At 50.4% G+C, this 25,286-nt stretch overlaps 1 protein-coding gene across 1 annotated transcript in view; it reads right to left on the bottom strand.

Annotated features, from left to right (window-relative positions):
- Positions 1–25,286, bottom strand: part of LOC126249306 (aquaporin AQPAe.a-like) — a 142,332-nt gene that overhangs the window by 61,102 nt on the left and 55,944 nt on the right. The window lies entirely within an intron of this gene.

Raw genomic sequence — 25,286 nt, 5'->3', positions numbered from 1 at the left:
AAGCTCTTTCTGACCAAAGATTTGGAATGCCTTGAGTGGGTTAAAGGGACTAAACTACAACGCCATCAATCCATGCAACGCGTCAAGCTGGGAAGAGTCCTCAGAGAGGAATGGGACCTTAGACAAATCCTGAGAAACCCAATTGTAACAGAAAATCAATAAAGCCAAAAGATAAGCAGAGATGGAGGAGTGAGAGGGTGAAGGTGAGAGCTGTACTGCCCATAAAGCAGTTCGCGACCCTCTGCACAAGTTGCAGGAGACTCATCCTCTGCATCAGAGGAGATTTTTCTCATCTTCGATCATCACAACTAGAAACAGTAGCAAGGAAAGACAGCAAATCAGCATTAGACTTAATTAAAAACCTGGGAGGGCAGGAGCTGGGCCACCCTATTTAATAATGGCAGCCATGGGGATCCTGCATCAGAGCAATCAGCAGGGCATCCCTCCAATCTCTCTAGCAGCTGACAACAGCAATATACCATGCCTACCACAGTAGAATCCGCCCTCACAGGTAAAACAAAACCATCAGCTTCTTTGGCATCATCCACTAGCACAAAACGAAATGGGTCAAGTTTAACGTTTCGCCATAACGTGGGCAAAATAGGGCGAGCTCATGGGGTACAGGCAACCATCAGATGAGCACCACAGCAACAGTGGGGTAGATCGTAACAACGTATGCGGCAATGTCTCAGCCAGTTGTGGCCTTTGTGAAGTCTACTCTACTTTATTCCATGCAAGCAGCATGAAGAGAAGAACGCCACATTGTCAGAGTTCCTTTTAGTGCTTTTATTGTTGAGAGAAACTAGGGTATACCAATAGTGCTTTACAAGCCTCTAAGAAAGAGTCGATTGAAGGTCCAATTCCAGTATACCCTTCCCCAAAAATCGGCGTCCTGGTAGCCAACATGGCAAAGACAGCACGTTCGTTCTCCAGAATCCCAGCGAGACCTGGAGGGCCAAAAAAGGACTTCTAGGGCGCAAAAACTGCTGTATGTCGCATAAAAAGTAAAACTCAGTCAACAGACCATGCGTCTTTCACTAAAACGGCCAATAATTCAGACAGCAAAAATTACAACTCAAGTGGTTACAAAAGGGCATTCAGTCAGGACACTGAACTGTCAAAGGTTGATGACGATGAGCACAAAGTTGTGGGGATCACAAATGGCGATGGCTAAAACGACAGTGGCCAATATGCAGCCTAGCTAAAATGTTTAGGAAGCTTGAGAGCTGAAAGGTGGTCAGCCAAGCCACTGGGAGAGGTTTAACTGCTCAGAGCTTGTCCCTGTGAAGGGAAGACCACTGGTGATGGAGTGACACCACCTGCTGAAGATGGCAACACAGACTAGAAGGAATAGAGAAACCAGTAGGCCAAGATAGGACTGCAGCCTTGGCAGTAGCATCAGCAGCTTCGTTTGCCATGTGATTGAAGTGAGCAGGGAGCAACAAACATCAAGAGTAAAGTGCAAGCTTTCTTGGACATGTTACATTAAGGGATTGATTGTGTGTAGCACAGAGGCTCTGAAGGCCAGAGTGTTTGAGCAAATAACTGGACAGCCTGTGTCAGATTAACTGCGTGGCCCGACACGGCAAAGAGCCCCATGTAAATACTAATCAATGTTCCAGAAGCCAATACCTAAAATAGTCTGTGCCAATGAAGGTATACCTGACAGTCTGAGCGTCCTCAGTAGTATTATGACAACCAATGGGTGGCGCCACCCAAGACTGCAGCCGTGACGTCACCCAACCACTAGGCGGTTTCTGGCCCAAAGTACCGTTTCCAAGATTGCGGTATAGTGCCACACCCCCAGTAAAGTTTCGACAGCTCTGCCTCAGCCAGTAAGCATGGTACCACCCCACAAGGTGTTATGGGCGTTAAAATCTCCCAGAAGTAGGAAAGGTTTAGGGAGTTTATCAATCAGTGCAGCTAATACATTCAGAAGTAATGCACCATCTCGAGGAAGATATACATTGCAGACAGTTATTTCCTGTGTCGTGCTTATGACAGCCACTGCTTCAAAGGGGGTTTGAAGGGGGCACATGTTCACTACAGACCAAGTTTAGGACATTAATGCAAACTCCACCTGACACTATTACAGTCGCTACAGTTCCTGTAATATCCCTTACAGCTGCAGAGAGCAGGGTCCACAATACTGGGAACCATGTTCCCTGGAGGGCAATGTATATAGCAGGTGTAAAGCTTAACAGTTGCTGCAGCTCAGCCAGGCGGTGGAAAAAACCGCCCCAATTCCACTGGAGGATCACATCATGAGACTGCGAAGGCATGGAACATTTAATGAGGCAGCTTACGCCTCAGTCACCTGCTGCCACCGATTTATTGCCTGTGCAGTCTATATCCAATGTTTTTTTGTGGTTTATGGCGCTCAACTACTAAGGTCATTAGCGCCCAGTCAGAAACGTTAGTGCACTAATAGCGTAGAAAAACTTAAGGCGGCAACACCAGAAAGTACTTACAAAGACACAGATAAAACAAACGATCTTTTTGGACAAGTCTGTCAATTTACTAAAACTAAGGATACGAGTGTCATCAGGGCGCACCGTCAATGGATGACCACAAGGGCACTGCAGGGCGGGGTCACCGGACAACAGGTACCGGTGGCTAAATCCGCTATGCCCAATCTGCAACCTGGCCAAAATGACCCCCTCTCGCCAGGAAGGGCGTGAGGTCGTCCAAGCCGTTGGGATCGGTTTGATGGCCCTAAGCTTATTTTCATGGAGAGAGGACCAAGCCTCATGCCAATATGATGAAACTTAAAAAAGGAACCCCATAAAAAAAAGACGAGCGCCAGTAGCAGCTAGCGACTGAAGGGACTGTTGAATTCGTTGCACGAGAGGGTGGTCCGAATATGGGTCACAGATTGAATGGCGCCGATAGAATCAGAGCAGATGGCACAGGGAGAACGTAGATGGCAGCGGATATAGTGAACAGCCTGCGAGAGAGAGAGAGAGAGAGAGAGAGAGAGAGAGAGAGAGAGAGAGCAAAAAGCTCAGCGTTAAAGCTTGAACATTAGTCAAGGAGCCAGTATTGAAAGGTATCATCCCAACGACAAAAGCACATCCGACGCCAGCAGCAGTCTGACCCATCTGTGTAAATAAATCCATTATTAGCGAGCCTCTAACGACTTTCGACAAATCTCGAGCGGTAAAACGAATCCGTGGTCCTGTCCCTTGGGAGCGAGCTGAGTTCAAGATGAACGCGAACCTGAGCCTGGAGTCAAGGTGGCGTTTGGCTCTCACCCACTAGAGAAGTCGTAGGGAGGGTAAAATCAAGTTGGTGAAGCAAGTGACGAAAGCGAACTCTGTGTTTTTTTTTGTTTCGGTTTTAGGGCGCAGAACTGATATGGTCATTAGCGCCCGGTCTGTGACTTAGGAAACAGGCGGGGGGGGGGGGGGGGGGGCGACAGAGCGGGGAGGATCGCCGCATAAAAGATGTCGATGGCTAAACAGTCAGTGCCCTATCCGGAGTCTAGTTAAAATTACCTCCTCCCGACAACGCGTTCGGTAGGAAGAGGTCCAAGCACAGGGAAGAGCTTTCACGTCCCACAATTTATTATGGGGAAGTGTCGACCAATGTGCGTGCCATAAAAAACACGACGACATAAAACACACCGTACATCGGTGCAATGCCTCCTGCTGTTGGGTTGGCTGTTGAGAAATCCTGACCATCAGATCTTGTGACAAGAAACTTCAGTTCTGGTGGTAGAATTTTTGGAACAGGAGTTTCACCTCGCTTTCTTTTTTGGGCAGACAACAGGGAGGAAGGAGAAATCCATTGCGCGGATGAATCCATGATTGACAGCACTCCTTCCTTGTGGGTGCCCTCTGAGAGGGCACTCCCGCCTTATGTGATTGTTCACAGCTCAGGCGATGACGCCTCTCCCTGGGCCAGGCCAGAGAGAGAGAGAGAGAGACAGACAGACAGACAGACAGAGACAGACAGACAGACAGACAGACAGACAGACAGAGAGAGACAGACAGACAGACAGACAGACAGACAGACAGAGAGAGAGAGAGACAGAGAGAGAGAGGAGGAAGGGATAGAAGAAAATATCCAACGCCGAAGCTGAGAATACGACATGGAAAAGGAGACTACAGCAAGGAGAATGAGGCAGAGAGAGAAGTAAGGGCATGAAATCAAGGAGAAGAGTGAACATAGGGAAAGACCAATAAAGGAAGGATGCGTGAGGATGGAGAAAAACAAAGGACACAGGATCCTGGAGTTTTCAAACGTTTGTCTCCAGACAAAGGCTCGATACGTATCCACAAAAGAGTTGTGGACCCCCTGGGGGGTATATTTAATGTGTCAGAGGGTCTGGCGAGATCTAAGGCGTCAGTGGACGCCAGAATCTCCACCCCATCCTCAGCCGCAGTGCTTTTATGTAGCGGTGGTGTGGGTTCCACTGCAATTTCCTTGGTCTTAGGAGTTTTCTTTTTGGATTTCTATCGCTGCTCCTTGGGTTTCCATGGCTGGGTGAACTTCACTGGCTCGGTCTCTGACAGACTGAGCTTGAAGCCATATGACCAGCTGCTTTTGGGCTCTTCAACCAATGACAGGTGTCGTCTTTCCCACTAGAAGAAACCTGGGAAGGGAGTGACCGAAGGGACCTCTTCCTCTGCGAGAGAAGCAAAAGACGACTTACTCTTCTCCATCTTAGAAATGGGGATGGATGTCCCCAATGGTTGGGGTGTATTTCTCCCAAAGTAGGTAGCGCAGGAGTAACAGGGAGGGAAATGCTCTCCACCATCAAGAGGGCAGGTGTAGTCTTCCCGCTCTGAGAGGTGACCTGGGTTGGCAGAGCTGACAGTGCCACAACTGTTGTAGCAGCGGCTGAAGATGTCAGACGCACAGGACGCAGGCGTTCGAATTTTCTTAGCCTCAGTGTATGTCAGTCTGTCCAGGGTCTTGCACTCCACGATTTTCCTTTCTGGAGAATCCTCCAGTAAAGCGAGCAAGGCGAATGGTGCTCTCCACAGTTGACACAGATGGGAGGCAGGGAACATTGAGTATTAGGATGTGATGGGCATCCGCAATCTCATATGACGCTGGAAGTACAACAGGAAGACATAGCCAAACTTCCAGCACTTTAAGCACCACATCGGGGAGGGATACGAGGCTTTACATCACACCAGTAGACCACCACCTTAACCTTCTCGGGCAATGTATCATCCTCAAAGGTCAAGATGAAGGCACCAGTGGCAACCTGATTATCCTTCAGACCCCCAGTGGACGTGCCAGACGAAATTTACACCTCGCCACTCTAAATTGGCGCGCAACTCATCGTCAGACTGCAAAAGAAGGTCTGAGATATGATATCCTTGACCTTATTTAAGCTCTTATGAGGAGTGATGGTTACAGAAACATCGCCAGCTTGTTACAAGCGTGTAACTCCCGTGGCTGGGAAGAGGATGCTGTTTTGATCAAGACTGACCCAGATCTCTTTTTGGACAAGCCCTCCACCTCCCCGAACTTTTTCTCTAAGCGCTCAACAAGAAACTTTAGCTTCATTGTCAAAGATTCCCATCAGCTCTCTAACATACAAGGCACTGGGCGAATACGATCTGCTGCCAACCTTAACCTGACGTTCCTCCCATGGTGTGGCCAGGGAGGGGAACGATTTGGGGTCATACATCTGTGCATTGAATTGACCTCTTTATCATTTAGAGACTGCTGGTGTTTCACCACCAGCAAGAGATGGTCTACACTTCATTGCATGTCATCCGCACTGATGCCACCCACTCCAACCAGGGGCAGCCGCAGCAAAGGCCACCTGGCAGGATGGCCTTGGCCGAGAGTCCCGATGCCCCGGGGGATGAGCATGTACCCCTTGGCATATCTGGGGAGTTAACGGCGCCGGCATCATCAGCAGAGCGATCCCTGTGTGGTCAGGGGGCTACAACCAACAGGGTACGTGGCGACCCCACGGCACGACTGGCTACCATGCTGGATATGAGGTGCGAAGTAGTCCATGGTCATCGTCGACGCAGAAATCAACACAGCATAGCAACACAGCATAGTGCATGCTGGAAAACGCACCCAGGAAGGTTTCTTCGCCCAAGAGATGAAGAATGGGGGGGGGGGGAGGGCGACACTGCAATGTGACAATGAGAAAGTGGGCTGAAGATCCCAATTCACGATGGACACGATGCACCTTTTAAGGCGCCCTTCCCCAATTGGCTCACTCTTCGGGAAAATTTTAAGAAAGTAGGTCAAACCCTACAGGGTACAATCACATATAGGCCGAAATGTGTGAAACTCTTTAGTCGCCTTGTACGACAAGCAGGAATACCTCAGGTCTATTGTAACCCCTGGACCTGCAGGGGTATCTCTGGCTGCAGATAAAGCTGATTCCAGTTCCCACATGGAGAATGGAAGGTTGTAGACTTCCTCATTACGCGAGAAGAAATTTAGCTTCCTCATCTGTGCAGTCTGACGACATACCTGAACAGCAGGAGCTTATCTGGATGATTCAGTAATAGTAAGGGGACCGATTAATTAAAGTCGTCAACTCCCTCCAGGAAGCCCTCTTCTGTTCTTTGATCACTCACCTTGCATGTGCTCTCACAGATCTGAAGACATGAAGATTGTAGTTGGACAAAAGTTCCACAGAGCTTTCTATCTGGCCCTGACTGCCAGTAGACAGTCATTCCACCAAGGTACAGGTCATAGTCGAGGTGGTTACTAGACCCAAGGATGGACTCTCGCAGCAGCCCTTCGGATCTCTTGAGTGTTACGTGCCACCGCCTCCTGTACACAATCCTTTCGTTCAAAAAATAGTCTGTCAACTGTACTGTAACCAACTTGCCCTTTGTATGAGCCACCTGTGTGGTCTCCTGCTGGCCAGTCTTAGGCAGCAGTCGAATCCACACTGGAAAGGGGTAACTAGAATGTAAATCTGGAGCCACCTCCACTGGAGTCCGCAATAGCTGGGGAACAAAAAGGATCAATAGCTGCTAAAGATCCTGTAGCTGTGGAAAAGTGAGTCATCTGACCCGCATTCAGAAGGCAGATATTCTCAGAATGGACGAGTCGCTCTATCATCCGATCCCTGCATCAAGTATCAGCCGATTCCCACAGCACACTGGGTGCATTTAAGTCCCCACAAGGAGGAATGGGCACGAGAGTCCCTGGAAGAGGTCTGCCTGCACGTCCACATCCAAAGTGTCATTGGGGACAGGTACAAATAGCACCCTGTGATAGTAAAGGATGTGAACTTTCACAGAATCTGCTTGCATGGTCATGGTAAAAGGAACAGGTGAGGAGTGGCATCTGTCAAGGAAAATGGCCACTCTACCTTTAGCCCTGTTTCCAGTAGTATCGTCCTTCCTGTATATGTGGTAGCCCTGTAATGCCGATGTGTCTGACTTAAAGATGCGTCTCTTGTAAGCAGATGCAGAAAGGTTTATGCTGGACCAGCAGCTGCAGTTCTTCCAAATGTCAGCGATATCCATACAAATTCCACTGCAACACTGAAGTCCCTATGGAAGCCATTGGTTAGCACTGGTGGTTCTTTCCTTTCTCCCTCTGAGATTGATTTACTGGTGAGGTCAGGGGAACGTTAGCCGGTCCAGTGCTCTCTGGATCCTGCGATTGGAAGTCCATACCCTCAAGAGCATAGTCGCTATCAGAAAGTGAGAGCGCTCGTCGATCCGAAGATTTACCTACCGCTTTTTGGAATCAGAACTGCTTTTCGAAGGACGTTTTTCTTTGCTGACAGGAGGAGGTGGCTGCCTGGGTGGCGGGAATGGCTTTGTTGGTTTCTGGTGTTGCGCGGTGGTATGTGGCTTAGGTTGTAAGCCTACTGCTGACAGCTTCCGATCGACATCAGTTTCAAGTGGATCGTTTCCCCCACAGGTACATTGACAAGCGCAAGTGTTCGTTCTGGAATCTGGTCTGAGTGTGTGGACTCAGCACATTTAGCTGTTAGTGTTTTAAGGGCTGATGCAAAAGAAGTAACAAACTAGTGGTTGCATGGCTTTGTATGCATTTTTAGCTTCACCATAGAGTATGCATCTCTTCAATTTCAACTCTAATTTTCTTTTACTTGTTGTAAACAAGCAGAGCAGTTTGCACGTTTCAGAGGAAGTTTACAAGACCCTGACTTGAGCGGAGCCTCCACAATTGCTACACAGCCTTCCCATTACATCCCATAGTGGTATGGCCAAATCTCTGTTCTAACCCAATGCAATGCTATAAATGTGAAACAGGCGAACCTTAAGACGGATATTGCTTGCAAGGATATGTTCCAGTAATTCGGGAGTGCTAAACGTTAGAATAAACGTTGCCGATTTTTCCAATTTGCCACTAACTCTCCTCTTAATTCTGCACCTCCGTGACGATCACATTCTTCCACTTTTCACCTAACTCCACGGGGTCCACCTCCATTATATCGGAGCATGTAACTACTCCCTTACTATAGTTAAGGGTGTTATGCAGTTCAGCCTCGACTGGGTAGTCACCTAAGGCCATACATCCCAGAAGCTTTGATATGTGGTTGGAATTAGCAGTTTGTACTAAAAGCGTTCCATTGCTAAGGCGTTGGACACTTCAGAGACCCAGCAATACCTTCCAATGCCTTGTGAATACATAATGGCGATATCTTCTCAAAGCTTCCGCCATTTCACTTTATTACAATGGAAGTGTTATGGCACACTAATGCCCTTTTACTATTACTCTGAGGCTTCTTTTTGCGAGGACTGACCAACCGAGTTCACTCTGAGGAGTGGGTGTAGGTACTGCCTGACAGTACACTTGTCACGCCAGGAGTAGTAGTTTCATGAGAGTTCCATAAGGATCCCACAAGACGCTAGGGAAACAACCATTGACCCAGGCAGAGCCCTACCCTACATGCCTGAGCAAGCCTGATACAATGGGGAGGGGGGGGGGAGGAGGGGGGAGGAGGGGGGACGAGCGACAGGTGCCCCAGACGTTGCCTGCCAAAGACTTACCTCAACAGCCATTCACCCCCTCAGAACCTTGAGGTTGAGGTTTTTTATAGAGGTGTGTACCGTCCTCGCGGTCCAGGCAGTGAAACAGACCACTGTCCTCCGAAACATTTCGCCACTGCGTCGCACAGTTGTTTAAGTAAGACCAGAGCTCACGGTGCCAGAGGACTGGTGGCGCTTACCAGTCCCCAGCAGAGGAATCTCAGTGTCTCCAAGACTTACTCGGCCAACTAATGCTGAGCCCTGAGGGGAACTACCGTTGGGCAGGTAGGCCTTTGAGGAACCACATACAGCAGGCTGCCAGATAAGACATGGGAGGACCAAGAGTTTCATATCGACCATGCGCCCCAGGAATTTCGTAGTTTCAATTAACGGAAGGGCAACAGGATTAAGATGTAAAGTTAGTGGGAGAAACCACTTGGGTCGCCAGAAATTAATACAGACGGTTTTGTCAGTGAAAAAGCTGAAGCCATTGTCGATGCTCCAGGAGTAAAGACGATCAAGACATGGTTGAAGACGCCACTCAGTGAGACAGGTCCGTGGAGAACTGCAATATAAGGCAAAATAATCAACAAAAAGGGAGCTGGAAAAGCCCAGCAGAAGACAGGCCATTGTAGTGTTCACGGCGATAGCAGCCCCACATGTAAAGAGTATGGAGGATATCAGTTCCCAGCCGGTGTCTTAGGCCTTCTCCAAATCGAAAATCACGGCCACAGTCTAGGATTTCCACAGAACCATTCACGACATGGGTGGAAAAAGTAATGAGATGGCCACACGAAATCCACACTATGCATTCGTCAGTAAATGGCGAGACTCTTGCCACCATACAAGCCAGGCATAAATCATACATTCCATCACCTTGTAAACGCTGCTGGTAAGAGATGGGGCAGTAGCTAGAATGAGGGTTTTTGTCCTTACTGGGCTTAGGTATGTGTGACAGTGGCTTCATGCTAGCATCCAGGATGTGCGCCCTCTGCCCAGATGTGGTTGTACATGTTAAGCAGAAAGTGCTTGCCTCCAAGAGAAAGGTGCTACAACATCTCAATGTGGATGGCGTCGTCTCCTAGGTCAGAGGATCAGGATGAACATTGGCAGTGTAACACTCACAATTTGGGGAAGAGAAGGGTATCGCCCGAGCTGCCTCTGCTCGTTTACGATGGAGAATGCAGGATGAGTGGGAAGAGCTCGAAACTTCCGTGAAATGGTTGCCCAAAGTGTTGGATATAGCAGTAGGGTCCATGACAACGTCTGCTGTCAGGCCGGAAATTTGCGAATGGATCTTGGTCCCAGAGAGCCGTCAGAAGTTGCGCCACACGACAGAGTAAGGGGTGGATTTAGTGAATGCGCTAGTGAATGAAATCCAGCTAGACCTTTTGCTACCCGAAGAACGCAATGACACTTTCACGTATCCGTTTATAGTGAATGCAGTTTGCCATCTTAGGATGATGGTGGAAAATGTGGAGAGAATGTCTCCATGCGCGAATTGCATTGCAGGATGCCTCAGTCCACCAAGGGACTGTGAAACTACGTGGTAAAGAGGAAATGCGAGTGATGGAACGTTCTGCAGCAGTAAGGATAACGTTTGAGAGATATTCCACCTGGTTATCAGAACTGGGGAAATCTTTCTTCAAAGGTCGCCAGGGAGCAGTAAAGCTGGCAGTCAGCCTTAGCTGCCATGTCTGTGTGCACATAGACGGGGTAGGAGTCAGCAAACGGATAGCACATGGGAAATGGTCGCTCAAGTACGTGTCAGAAAGAATGGACCATTGAAGATGGACAGGCTGTGCAGTGCAGAAATATAGGTCCAAACGTAATTGTATGAGGAGTCCGAAAGATAAGTGGGTGATGTACATTGAAGTCACAAAGTAGCAAATATGGGGAGGTAGCTGCCCAATAAGCTGAAGGAAGTCTGCTCTGGTGACAATGACAGAGGGACAGATGGTAACGAAGGAGAAAGTAATGTGGGGAAGGAAAAGGAGAACTGCAACAGCTTGAAGATGGGTAGTCAGAGATGGGTTGACTATGGATATCAGCAGCTTCCCGTCCCCATGAGATGGAATGCCGACCTCAGGGGAAGTCAGAACGAATCACTAAGTAATGTGAACGCTCAAATCGGTCGTGAGGACTCAGTTTCGTTTCCTGAAGGCAGAATACAAAGGTATGCTGCGATGCTAGAAGCAGCTGTGCATCCTCTGTGGGACCAAAGGCCGCAAACGTGCCATTGGAGAATAGTCATGATGAAATGTAGGTGTCAACTTGGCGGCTGCCGAGTGACAGCCAGTGTAGAGTCACTACACTAGGGCACAGAAGCAGGAGGATCCTGCTCCATGGAGTCCACAGAAGAATCGGCTTGCTTGTGCTGTTGGTCCATGACTCCAATGCTGAGAAACGGTTGGCAGTGTGCACTGGCGAAATGGAGTCTGGCCAGGCTACGGTACCACGTGGCGACACAGTCTAAGAGGATTGAGTTTGCGAAGGAAAAGATCGTTTGCCTTTGGTGGACTTCTAGTCTTCCCAGTTAGAGGAAGATTGGGTGGAGTTTGGCTGCAGGGACGAAGGAAGTCTACACAGAAGTACTTCTGTCCTTTCCAGCCTACCAGTTGTGTTGCTGGTGGCTTTGTCCCTTGAGGCGAGGGTGACAGTTTGTTGCACAGCTGGACAGGGGATGGCGGTGCAACCTTGACACTTCACGATTTCACAACCTCACAGCTGAATTTGTGGTCACATGGCTGGACGACAACGATGTTACCGAGACACTGAGCGATTTTACAACTGCGTTGCTGAATTTGAGGTTGCAAGTCTACGTGGCCATGTCCTTTGTGGAAGGAAACGTAGCAAGAACGGTACTGTAGGTGCCAGATGGTAGAATGCAGGGCTTCTGGCTAGCCAACAACTTGTTAGCGACAGGTTAAGGCACTGTTCCTCCACTCTAATCTCCTGGACGGTTACTCATCAAGATACAATGGAAATTCTTGAGGAGGCTGCATGATCGCCACTGCAATTTATACAGTTGGGAGGAGGCAACAGGCAGTCGCCCTCGTGAGCATCCCTACCACAGGTTACTCATTTGGCCAAGTTTCGACAGGACATTGGAGTGTCGATTTAAGGATGACTGGTAGCAGGACATTGGGTTCAGAATAAATGTGTAGCGCAGCTGTTATGACTTCACACCCTGCTTTGATCTTCGATGAAAGCACTGCTGTATCAAGTGTGATGAAGTGCTTGTCGCCATGAAGGATGCATTCACTTTTTTCCTCACTGAATGGAATGCAGTGACATCCTGCTCAGAGGTAAGTTTGGATTTCTGCCTTCTGTCAGACAATCTAGCAGCCTCGTGTAAATAAACCGAAATTGAAAACCAGCAGCAATGGGAACGAAAGTCATAAAATTGGAGAAACTAAAAGCAGAAGGAAGGCTTAAAAATCCACTACAGAAAGGGGTTGGTTGTCCCCAAAAAAGCTTCAAATGACTGACGTCATTTCACTGGCACTAATAAACTTGAGAACGCGGTCGGCGGAGCGCGTGTCATCTGCTAAAATCTACGATATATCAGGCGATAGCTGTAGACGGGAGCGTAACGTATTAAAATAGGGGCACTCAATTAAAAGGTGTCTTACCGTCCACAGCTGAGAGCAGTGGGGACAGAGTGGGGGAGGATCGCCGCTTAAAAGATGTCTATGGCTAAAAAGACAGTGCCCTATCCGGAGTCTAGTTAAAATTACCTCCTCCCGACGACGCGTTCGGGAGGAAGAGGTCCAAGCACAAGGAAGAGCTTTCACGTCCCGCAATTTATTATGGGTAAGTGTCGACCAATGCCTGTGCCATAAAAAACCAACACGTCGACATAAAACGCTCCGTAGATCGGCGAAGGGAATCGATTGAATAGCTGGCCGAGGAAGAGAGACTGCAGCCTTGGCTACAAGATCGGCCGCCTCATTTCCACAGATACCAACGTGTCCCGGGAGCCAGAGGAACGCCACCGAGACGCCCCCCAGGTGGAGCAAGCACAGACAGTCCTGAATCCGGTGGACCAGAGGGTGCACAGCATAAAGAGCTTGGAGACTGAGGAGAGAGCTGAGAGAATCTGAGCAGATTACGTACTGTATCCGCTGATGGCGGCGGATGTAGTGGACAGCCTGGAGAACAGCGTAAAGCTCCGCAGTATAAACCGAACACTGGTCGGGAAGCCGAAAGTAATTTGGGGTATCGCCAACAATATAGGCACTCCCTACACCTAACGATGTTTTCGAGCCGTCGGTGTAAATAAATGTGGCGTCCGTCATTTGTACACATAGAGCAGCAAATGCCCGACGATAAACAAGGGAAGGGGTACTATCCCTGGGAAATCGACAAAGGCCACGGAGCAGGCAGATCCGGGGTCGGAGCCAAGGCGGTGCTGTACCCCAAGTTGTCAAGAAGGTTTTAGGAAAGCTGAAGGAAAGAGAATGGAGCAGTTGACGGAAGCGGACTCCCGGGGGTAGTAGGGAGGAGGGGCGGCCTGCATACCCTACATCAAAGGAGGCGTCGAAAAAAAAGGTCATGGGCTGGATTAGCAGGCATAGAAGACAGATGGCTAGCATAACGACTCAGAAGGACTGCTCGCCGATTGGACAGCGGAGGTTCAGCAGTCTCAGCATAAAGGCTTGCCACAGGGCTGGTGTAAAAAGCTCCAGACACTAAACGTAATCCACGGTGGTGGATAGAGTCGAGACGCCGAAGAATAGACGGCCGAGCAGAGGAGTAGACTATGCTTCCATAGTCCAATTTCGAGCGCACTAAGGCGCGATAGAGGCGGAGAAGGACCACTCGGTCCGCTCCTCAGGAGGTACCATTCAGGACACGCAGGGTGTTGAGGAATCGCAGACAGCGAGCCGAAAGATAGGAAACATGGGGACCAGCACAGTTTTCTGTCAAACATAAGACCCAAGAATTTAGCGACGTTTGAAAACGGAAGGTTGACAGGACCTAGATGTAAGGAGGGCGGAAGAAACTCCTTACGTCGCCAAAAATTAACACAAACGGTCTTACTGGGAGAAAAACGGAAGCCGGTTTCGATGCCCCAAGAGTGGAGGCGATCGAGACATCCTTGAAGACGTCGTTCAAGAAGGCTGGTCCGTTGAGAGCTGTAGTAGATCGCAAAATCGTCCACAAAGAGGGAGCCCGAGACATCAGGAAGGAGACAATCCATAATTGGATTGATGGCAATGGCAAACAGTACAAAACTCAGCACCGAACCCTGGGGTACCCCGATTTCTTGGCAGAAAGTACGGGAGAGAGTAGTGTGCACCCGCACCCTAAATGTGCGCTCTGCCATAAATTCGCGAAGAAAAAGGGGCAGCCGACCTCGAAAGCCCCAAGAGAACAGTGTGCGGAGGATGCATGTCCTCCAACAGGTATCGTATGCTCTCTCCAGATCAAAAAATATTGCTACCGTTTGGCGTTTCCGGAGAAAATTGTTCATGATGTAAGTGGAGAGAGCAACAAGATGGTCAACTGCAGAACGATGCTTCCGTAATCCGCATTGGGCAGGTGTTAAAAGACTGCGGGATTCCAGCCACCACGCTAAACGGTAATTCACCATACGCTCCAAAACCTTACAGACACTACTCGTGAGAGAAATGGGGCGATAGCTAGAGGGGAGATGTTTGTCCTTTCCAGGTTTCGGAACAGGAACGACGATAGCTTCCCGCCATAGTCTGGGAAAAGTACTGTCGGTCCAAATTCGATTATAAAGGCGAAGGAGGTAACGCAGACTATGGGTTGATAAATGCAGCAACATTTTGACGTGGATACCATCCGGTCCTGGGGCGGAGGAGCGAGAAGAAGAGAGTGCATGTTGGAGTTCCCGCATGGAGAAAACAGTATTGTACCTTTCGCGATTTTGAGAGGATAAAGCAAGAGGTCGCACTTCCGCTGCACGTTTCTTCGGGAGAAACGCTGGCGTGTAATTTGAAGAGCTCGAAGTCTCAGCAAAGTGCTGACCCAACGAGTTAGAAATGGCGACGGGGTCCACTAATGTGTCATGCGCGACAGTGAGCCCAGAGACCGGGGAGAAACTAGGCGCGCCTGAGAACCGTCGAAGCCGACTCCAAACTTCCGAGGAGGGAGTGAAGGTGTTAAATGAGCTAATGAAGAATTTCCAGCTTGCCTTCTTGCTATCGCGGATGACACGACGGCATCGAGCTCGGAACTGCTTATAGCGGATACAGTTGGCCAAAGTAGGATGGTGGCAGAAAACGCGGAGAGCACGTCGCCGCTCACGTATTGCATCAGGGCATGCCTCGTTCCACCAAGGAACTGGGGGGCGCCGGGGCAATTCGGAGGTGCGTGGTATTGAATGTTCCGCAGCTGTAAGAGTAACGTCGGTAATGTGTGACCTCATCGTCGACGCTGGGAAAGTGACGGTCATCGAATGTCGCTAGAGACGAAAAAAGTGTCCAATCAGCTTGGGCAAACTTCCAGCGTCGCGGGCGCATGTAGGGCAGTTGTGGCTGCAATCGAAGGACACATGGAAAGTGGTCACTCGAGTGTGTATCAGCAAGAGCGAACCATTCGAAGCGCCGAGGTAGCGGAATAGTACCGACTGAAAGTTCCAAATGAGAGAAATTTGTCGTGGAGGCAGACAAAAACGTAGGGTCCCCAGTGTTGAGGCAAACTAGATCTGCTTGGTGGAAGACGTCTAGTAATAGTGAGCCACGTGGACAAGGATGTGGAGATCCTCAAAGCGGGTGGTGGGCATTGAAGTCCCCAACCAGCAAATATGGGGGTGCAAGCTGACCAAGAAGAGGAAGGAGATCAGCTCGTGCCATTGGTGTGGACGATGGAATGTATACAGTACAAAGCGAGAACGTGTATCCGGAAAGGGAAAGACGGACGGCGACAGCTTGGAAGGAAGTGTTTAAATGGATTGGGTGGTAATGGAGAGTTTCATGGAGAAGAATCATGAGTCCTCCATGTGCATGAGTGCCTTCAACAGAGGGGAGATCATATCGGACGGACTGAAAATGAGGGAGAACAAAGCAGTCATGGGGACGCAGCTTTGTTTCCTGAAGACAGAAGATGACCGGCGAGTAGGATCGTAAGAGGATCGACAATTCATCCCGATTGGCTCGAATACCGCGGATATTCCAGTGGATAATGGACATAGGGTGAACAGAAAATGGAGGAATGGTTGGTTGGTTGTTTGAGGTTTAAGGGACCAAACAGCGAGGTCATCAGTCCCTTGTTTCAAATATACTCCATTGTGCTAACGGGACATCTCAGAAAAGTCAGAACAATAAAACGGAAAAAGGGAAAAACGTAAAAGGGCAGTCACATTGTCATTGGTAAAAACAAATGAGGGAAGTCGGCAAGAGAACGAACCCAACACTATGCTGAAGCAGCATAGGCAAGACCACCTGTGACTTAAAAGGTGTAACTGCTAAAATGCAGAAAATACGTATGGGAATAAAAAGACTAACCAAGCCTGAAAAAAGGGTAAAAAAGAGTAAAAGGGGAAGGAAAGAGGATTCCGGTCAGGGAGGTGAATCGGGAATCTCTAAACACTGCCTACAGTGGGAGACACCCAAACACTCACCGCCCTGCCCCAACACCAGAGAGATTAAAAACCTTAAAACTGAGAATAAAAACCACTCTCCCGGAGGAAACCGAGAACCAGAGAGACCATCCGGGAATCGTCAGCCAACATCAAAGGTAAAGTGTGGGGGAGTCTGTACTTAGTACGCAGAGCCAAAAGAAGGGGGCATTCAACCAAAATGTGGGCCACTGACTGGAAGGCTCCACAACCACATAGCGGGGGTGGCTCATCACGCAAAAGAAAACCATGGGTCAGCCTGGTATGACCAATGCGGAGACGACACAGTGTGGTCGAGTCCTTTCGGGAGAGGCGAAAGGAAGAACGCCATGGGCCTGGTGTCACCTTAATTGCACGAAGTTTATTAGACAGTGGAGTAGCCTCCCAAGAATTGGCCCATAACTGCGCGAAGTGGGATTTGATGTGAAGCCGTAAATCCGCTGCAGGAGGGGTTACAGGAAACGGGGGGTAAGTAACTGCTCCCCCAGCCAAACGATCAGCGAGCTCATTTCCCGGGATACCCACATGGCCAGGGACCCATAGGAAGTCAATGGAACAAGCAGCACGGTGAATATCAGCGAGATGGTCATGGATGGCAGAGACCAAGGGATGGCGCGAAAAACACCGGTCAATAGCAAGAAGGCCACTCATCGAGTCCGTACATAACAAAACGCGGTTGTGTTGGGATTGTTTAATAAAGGTATGGGCCCGGGAAATTGCCATCAATTCCGCAGTAAACACCCCACATGTAGGTGGCAGCAGATGATTTTCCGTTCCAACAGAGGACGTGAAAGCATACCCAACATGATCAACAGATTTAGAGCCATCAGTATAAAAAACAACAGCATCCCGAAACTCCCATAAAATTTTGCGGAAAAAGGAACGAAACACCACCGGGGGGATGGAATCTTTCGGACCGCGGCGGAGATCCATCCGAATTCGAGGCCGAGGAACTAACCAAGGAGGGGTGGAGGGGAGGGAGCGAGGAAGACAGGACAAAGAAGGAAGCTGAAAATCACGGTAAAGAGACGCAAGGCGCAGCCCAACCGATAAACCCGCCCGAGGGTGGGAGTCGGGTGGGCGACGTCCATGGTCTGGGAACAGGATAGAATAGGAAGGATGAGAGGGAGAAGAACGGATAGTGAGGGCATAAGACACCAGAAGCTGGGACCGCCGAACAGAAAGGGGTGGGATCCCAGCTTCAACCAGGAGACTATCAACAGGGCTAGTAGGGAAGGCACCGGTGGCCAAACGGATACCACGATGGTGGACTGGATCCAGCACGTGCAGTGTGGAAGGAGCAGCTGAACCATAAACTTGACAACCATAGTCCAAACGAGACAGAACTAGAGCACGATAAAGACGGAGGAGGAGGGAACGGTCCGCACCCCAAGAGGAGTGGGCAAGGAAGCGAAGGACATTGAGTTTACGGAAACATCCTACCTTCAGGAGTCTGATATGGGGCAACCAAGTGAGCTTGTTGTCGAAAAGAAGACCCAGGAAACGAAACTGTGAAACCACAGACAATCGTTGTGCAGCGAGATAGAGCTCTGGATCAGGGTGGACCGTAGTACGGCGACAGAAGTGGACCACCCGCGATTTTAAAGGAGAGAATTGAAACCCGTGTGAGAGGGTCCATGCAGAGGCACGCCGTATAGCCACCTGGAGCTGCCGTTCTGCAGATGCCATCGAGGAGGAACTAACCCAAATGCAGAAATCATCCACATACAGGGCAGGGGCGACCAAGGGACCGACAGAGGCCACAAGTCCATTGATAGCAATGAGGAAAAGAAGGACACTCAAGACAGAACCCTGTGGGATGCCCGTCTCCTGGGTCCGTGGAGAACTAAAAGCAGTACCAACTCGAACTCTGAATGACCGATGGATCAGGAACTGGCGGATAAAATTCGGGAGTGGGCCCCGAAGACCCCACTGATGAACGGTTAGTAAGATGTGATAGCGCCAGGCCGTGTCATAGGCCTTGCGAAGGTCAAAAAACACTGCAACCAAATGGCGGCGCTGGGAAAAAGCCTGCCGAACTGCGGATTCCAAGCGAAGTAAATGATCGATTGGAGATCGTCCCTCTCGAAAGCCACACTGGTAAGGGGACAATAGATCCCGAGATTCGAGGACCCAAGTGAGCCGACGGGCTACCATCCGTTCAAGTAACTTACAAACAACATTGGTCAAACTAATTGGCCGATAGCTGTCAACAGATAGGGGGTTCTTACCAGGCTTAAGGACAGGAACCACAATGCTATCCCTCCAATGAGAAGGGAAGTCACCCTGGAGCCAGATACGGTTAAACACCCGAAGAAGATGTTGCCGTTGTGGAGCACTGAGATGTTGAAGCAGTTGGTTATGAATGGAATCAGGGCCAGGGGCCGTATCATGAGAAGATAGAGCAGAAAGAAATTCCCATTCAGTAAAAGGTTCGTTATAAGATTCTGACTCACAAGTGGTGAAACCTAAGGTGAGAGCTTCAGCCTGCTGTTTTTGATGAAGGAAAGCAGCGGGATAGGAAGCTGACGCCGATGCCACTGCAAAATGGGTCGCAAGATGTTCGGCGATAACTAATGGGTCCGTACAAATGCCATCTGGGAGGTGAAGGCCTGGTAGGGTGGACTGCCGATGGCAACCTTGGAGAGAACGAAGTGTAGCCCATACCCGTGACAGAGGGACAGTGGAACCAAGGGAAGAAACGAATCGTTCCCAACATATCCGCTTGCTCCGTTTGATTAAATAACGGGCTTTAGCGCGAAGGCGTTTAAAAGTAGTAAGGCTGGCTACGGATGGGTGCCTCTTGAAGTGTTGCAAAGCTCGACGGCGATCACGGATGGCAATGGCAATGGCCGGACTCCACCACGGGACTTGCCGGTGACAAAATAGTCCAGATGAGCGCGGGACAGCAACGTTAGCAGCGCGAACAATCGCGTCAGACACGTCACGTAGGACGTCATCAATACAACCCGACAAAGAGGGAGAAAACTCGACCTGTGCAGTGTATAGAGGCCAATCGGCGCGGTGGAAAGACCAACGAGGTAACCTGTCCATCGGGGAGCGCGAAGGGAGCGTGATAATCAACGGGAAATGGTCACTATCACAAAGGTCGTCGTGTGGCGACCAGTGTAATGAAGGGAGGAGTGAGGGAGAAGAAAGAGAAAGATCAATGGCAGAAAAGGTACCATGACCAGCACTGAAATGAGTAGGGGAGCCATCATTAAGAAGGCACAGGTCGTGGTCTGCAATAAATTGGTCTATAAGAAGACCTCGTCTAGATGGAAAGGCACTGCCCCACAAAGGATGATGAGCATTAAAATCCCCAAGTAGGAGGAAGGGAGGAGGAAGTTGCTGAAGAAGGGTGGTTAAGGCAGCAGGTGTAAGAGCCCTGTCAGGAGGGAGATAGAGATTGCAAACGGTGACTGCAGAGTCTAAGTGGACCCTAACAGCAACCGCTTCCAATGTAGTTTGGAGAGGAATCCACGTGCAAGCAATGTCGGTACGGACCAACGTACAAACGCCACCAGAAGCCCGCAAGGGTCCGACCCGATTTCGACAGAAAACACGGAACCCACGGAGGGTCGGTGAGTGAGCATCAGTAAAATGAGATTCCTGGAGAACCACACACGCTGCAGAGTAGGACGAAAGAAGGGATTTCAATTCCGGAAGGTGTCGATAGTAGCCATTACAATTCCATTGGAGAACCACAGAACGATGGTTTAAATGAGGGCTGAACACGCTAAATCCAGTCATACTGCCGGGTCCCCACCCGTCACAGACAAGGAGGGGGCGACATCCATAAACGACAGGTCAGAATCCAGTTGTGAAGTCGGGGAAGGGACCTCCGGTGACACCAGAGGCTCTTTGTCCCGGGACTTATGTTTCTTCTTCTTTTGAGGCTGAGATCGAGGAGGGCTGTGTGGCATAAAGGAGCCAGCTGCAGCAAGATCAGGAACAGAAAGACACCGGGCGACCTGGGGGCCGACAGACCGCGGCTCTCGCGGTCGCCGCGCGGCAGCAGACCTTTGACCTGGAAGGTGCCGGGAAGGGGCATCCCGGGAGAGGCGCCCTTGACCGGCAGACGCCGAAGGAGTGGGACACTTCTCCGGCTGGGGAGGGGGAGCAGCACCCAGAGGAGAAGGTGTGGGAGCCGCAGGGGAGGGGGGGAGGAGTGGGGTCCGGGATGGGGGTAAGGAAGGGGGGGAAGGGGGGAAGATTTAAGCAAGGCGTAACTTGATGTCATGGACACAGGGTGCAGTCGTGCATATTTCTTACGGGCCTCTGTGTAGCTTAAACGATCGAGGGACTTATACTCTTGTATCTTTTTTTCTTTCTTATATACTGGGCAATCTGGTGAACGTGGAGAATGACTACCACGACAATTTACACATACAGGAGGGGGAACACAGGGACTCCCCTCATGGAGTGGACGTCCACAGTCACCACAGAGAGGGTCCTGGGAACAGCGAGAAGACATGTGGCCAAAACGCAAGCACTTAAAACACCGCATCGGAGGTGGGATGTACGGCTTCACATCACAGCGATAGACCATAATCTTAACTTTCTCAGGAAGGGTATCCCCTTCAAAGGCCAGGATAAAGGCACCAGTATCAATACGGTTATCTTTAGGACCCTTCTGAACACGCCGAACAAAGTGAACACCCCGCCGTGCGAGATTGTCCCGAAGTTCCTCATCAGTTTGAAGGATGAGGTCCCTGTGGAAAATCACACCTTGTACCATATTTAGAGACTGGTGAGGGGTAATAGACACAGGAATCGTGCCAAGATGGGTACAGGCACGAAGGGCCGCAGATTGGGCAGCTGAAGTAGTTTTAATCAGCAACGAACCCGACCGCATCTTGCTCAGGGAGTCCACTTCGCCAAACTTGTCTTCAATGTGTTCCACAAAGAATAAAGGCTTGACACTGGTGAAAGTATCGCCATCAGTCCTGGTGCAAACTAGATAACGGGGGAAAGGTTTTGCCCCTAGACGACGGGCCTGACCCTCTTCCCAGGGGGTATCCATGGAAGAGAAGGCCGAAGGGGCAAGAGAAGCAGCACTTGAGGAATCAGTACCACGCAGAGAGACGGCCGCAGAACGGCCAGAGTTTTGGACCCTTATGCGTTTCATCTGCATAGCGTCCGCCCTGATACCACCCACTCCGATCAGGGGCTCTCCTCACGGGCGCCACCCAGCCACAGCAAGGGCCGTCTGGCACGGCGGCCATTGCCGGGAGTTCCGATGCTCCAGGATGACGAGCAACCACTCCAAGGCATGCATGAGGAGGTCACAGCTCAGGTATCAGAAGTGTGATCCCTGTGTGTTCAGGGGGCTCAACCAAAAGGGTACATAGCGACCCCACCACACGGGCTGGCTACCGTGCTGGCTATGCACCCTAGCATCAGACCACGACGTGAAAGAAAAGGTGGAATGTACTAGGAGGGCGCACGTCGGAGACACTAGGTAAGGTGCTCTTCCCCAAATGGCTCACACTACGGAAGAGAAATTTTGGAATGGAGGTCAAACCCCAGAGGGGGACCAAGGAATGCCAAAAAGAGGAGATAAGTACGCAACAAAGCCGGAGAGTAAAACCAACAGAACGAGGAGGATAGCGGGGCCAACATAAGCAAGGACACCAATAGAGAGAGAGGAGAGGGCGAGGGGAAAGGAGTATGGAGGGGAAAGGAGGGGAAGGGAAAGGAAATGCAGCCCGGGAGAGAAAGAAGGCTGCAATGGCTCGGGGCCCCGTGCTCGCCACGCACGTATCCACAAAAGAGTTGTGGACCCCCTGGGGGCAATGGAGGAATGTGACCAAGGTCGCCGTCGACTCAACGACTGCTCTGAGCTTGCGACCGACAGCATGGAATGGCATTCAGCCGAAGGCTGATGATCCTGATCCATAGGTTGGTCAGGAGCAGCTCCTGCCACCAGCGATCGGCCAGTTGACCGGCCACCAGCAGTGCGCCCCGGCGACACAGAAGACGGCCGAGGGCGATTTCCGCCAGGTGGTGCTGTAGATGGGACACGCCTTGGCGGAGAAGGAGAGGAACTGGGTTTCTTTGTAGCCTTCTTGGAAGTATGATGTTTACAGGAAGGAGAAACTGATGGTTGGGAAGTTGCCGTACGTAAAAACTCTTCACGAGTATGCTCTTTTTTCAAAGTCTTGGTGTCGGACTTTTGAGCTCGAGATTTAGCAGAACTCGACGGAGGGTGAGCCAGAGAGTGGGCAGGCGAAAGTGGTGAGGTGGAACGGGCTATCTTTGCGCTGGCCGATCTGACGACTGTGGCACTAAAGGTGAGGTCGCAAGTCTGCGTGGCCGCCTCCTTTGCTGGCAGAGGAGAAGCAAGGACAGTGCTGTATTTTCCTGTCTGAGGCACGGTGGGCTGTCGACTGGCGAATAATTTTCGAGCAGCAAAGGTCGATACCTTTTCCTTCACTCTGATTTCCTGGATGAGCTTTTCGTCTTTAAAAACGGGACAATCTCGAGAGGAAGCAGCGTGGTCACCCATACAGTTGATGCAGCGAGGGGATGGAGGTGGACAAGCACCCTCATGGGCATCCTTGCCACACGTAACGCATTTGGCCGGATTGGAGCAGGACTGGCTGGTGTGATTGAACCGCTGACACCGATAGCAACGCGTAGGGTTTGGGACGTAAGGGCGAACGGAAATTCTCATAGCCTGCTTTGATTTTCGATGCGAGTTGAACTTTGTCAAATGTCAAGAAGACGGTACGGGTTGGAATGATGTTCGTGTCAACCCTTTTCATGACTATGAACAGCAGTTACGCCCTGGTTAGGCAGGTAGTGCTGAATTTCTTCGTCAGACAATCCATCGAGGGAGTGTGTATAAACGACTCCACGCAGGGAATTTGAAGTACGGTGCGGTTCCACCCGGACAGGGAAGGTGTGTAGTAGTGAGGTACGCAGCAATTTTTGTGCCTGGAGGGCACTGACTGTTTCTAACAACAGGGTGCCATTCCGTAATCTGGAACAAGACTTTACAGGACCTGCAATTGCGTCGACACCTTTCTGAATAATGAAAGGGTTGACCGTGGAGAAGTCGTGACCTTCGTCAGACCGAGAAACAACAAGGAACTGTGGCAACGATGGAAGAACTGTGTGGCTGAGACTCAGTGAACTTACGCTTGTGAGCAGACATAGTGGAAGGTGAGGAAACCATTGCGGAAGAATCCCCCATGATTACCGGCGTCTCCGATGGCGCGCTCCTCCCTTGTGGGGGCCCTCTCGGAGGGCACTCCCGCCTTAGGTGATTGTTCACACCTCAGGTCACACCTCAGGTCACACCTCCCGACAAACGGACGGAGGGACCAATCGGCACTTTCGGAAGGTATCAGCTCGGGTAATCACCCCTCCCTGGGCCTGGCCGTTACCAGGGGGTACGTACGTGTCCTACCTGTCTACCCGGGGCGGGGAATTACGCGTTACCCCGTCACCAGCTACGCATGGAAGTGCGTGGGTCGGCCTTCAGACACGCACAGGGAGGAAAAAAGAGAAAGGGAAATGAAAAGGAAAGAAGAGGGGTCTCAAACGCCGCAGCGGAGAAAAGGGCAAAGAGAGGAGGGAAGGAAATGGGAAGGACAGAGGAAGGACGAAGACTGGCAAGTGTAGAAAGCAAGGAATTTGTAACAGTTACGAGCGTCCGTCTCCGGACGTAGGCACAGACCATACTCCCAGAGGGGGAGAAAGGGAAGGAAAGAGCCAGGGGTGAGGGGCGTGGGCGAAGATTGGGGACAGGGAAGGATGCGGAAAGGGAGGGTATGCAGCCCGGAAAGGAAGGAGGGCCACATTAGCTCGGGGTCCTGTGCTCGCTACGCACGTATCCACAAAAGAGTTGTGGACCCCCTGGGGGGATGTTTACGATTAGTAGACGTAGACTGAGAAGGTGATTGGCTGATTGCAAGGAAGTCCTTTCAATGGGGAGCCCCCCTTCAGAGGGGGATGCACCCACCTTAGCTGATTGTTCTCCCTTTAACACACTTCCTCAACTGATAGAGGGAGCAATCGGCCATTTGGGAAGGTAACAGCACAGCTCAGCTCAGGTGATCACCTCTCTCTGGGCCTGGCCTGTACCAGGGTTATGTGAAAATCCTACCTGTCGACCTTGTTGATTGGAGTTTAAGGGACAAAACAGCAATGTCATCATCCCTTGTTTCAAAGGTGGTCGATTCGGATGGATTTACATCTCAGAAGAGTCATTACGATAAAACGTTAAAGGCTACAACACGTAAAACTGCAGTCATGTTGCCAATGGTGAGAACTAAAGGAGGGAAGTCATCAAGTTGTTAACCCCAAGGCTATGCTACAGGCAAGAAATATCCCACTTCTGATGCCGTGCAGGCAAGACCACTTGCTATTCAAAAGCGTTTAACTGCTAGAATATTAAAGTGCGTATTGTAAGATCTAAACAAATCTAAAAATCGATGAAAACAGTAAAAAGGAGAGAAGATGATATTGGCCAGGGAGGGAGTCAACAATATTCTAATACAGCTTATAGTGGGAGACACCCCAACCCTCACCGCCCTGCCCCTGCTCTGGACGGAGATCAAATCAAAAACCTTAGAACTGAAAATAAAAACCACTTTCACAGAGGAAACAGAACCATTTCAACCATCCGGGAATAGTCTGCCAATATTAAAGGTAAAGCACAGGGAAGGCCATACTTAATATGCAGAGCCAAAAGAAGGGGGGGGGGCTTCCACCAAAATCTGGTATGGCCGACGCAGATACGA

Source organism: Schistocerca nitens, chromosome 3, assembly GCF_023898315.1.
Source record: "Schistocerca nitens isolate TAMUIC-IGC-003100 chromosome 3, iqSchNite1.1, whole genome shotgun sequence".
NCBI classification, from domain to species: Eukaryota; Metazoa; Arthropoda; class Insecta; order Orthoptera; family Acrididae; genus Schistocerca; species Schistocerca nitens.
The sequence above is the reverse complement of the archived record's forward strand: the minus strand, read 5'-3'. Positions and strand labels throughout refer to the sequence as shown.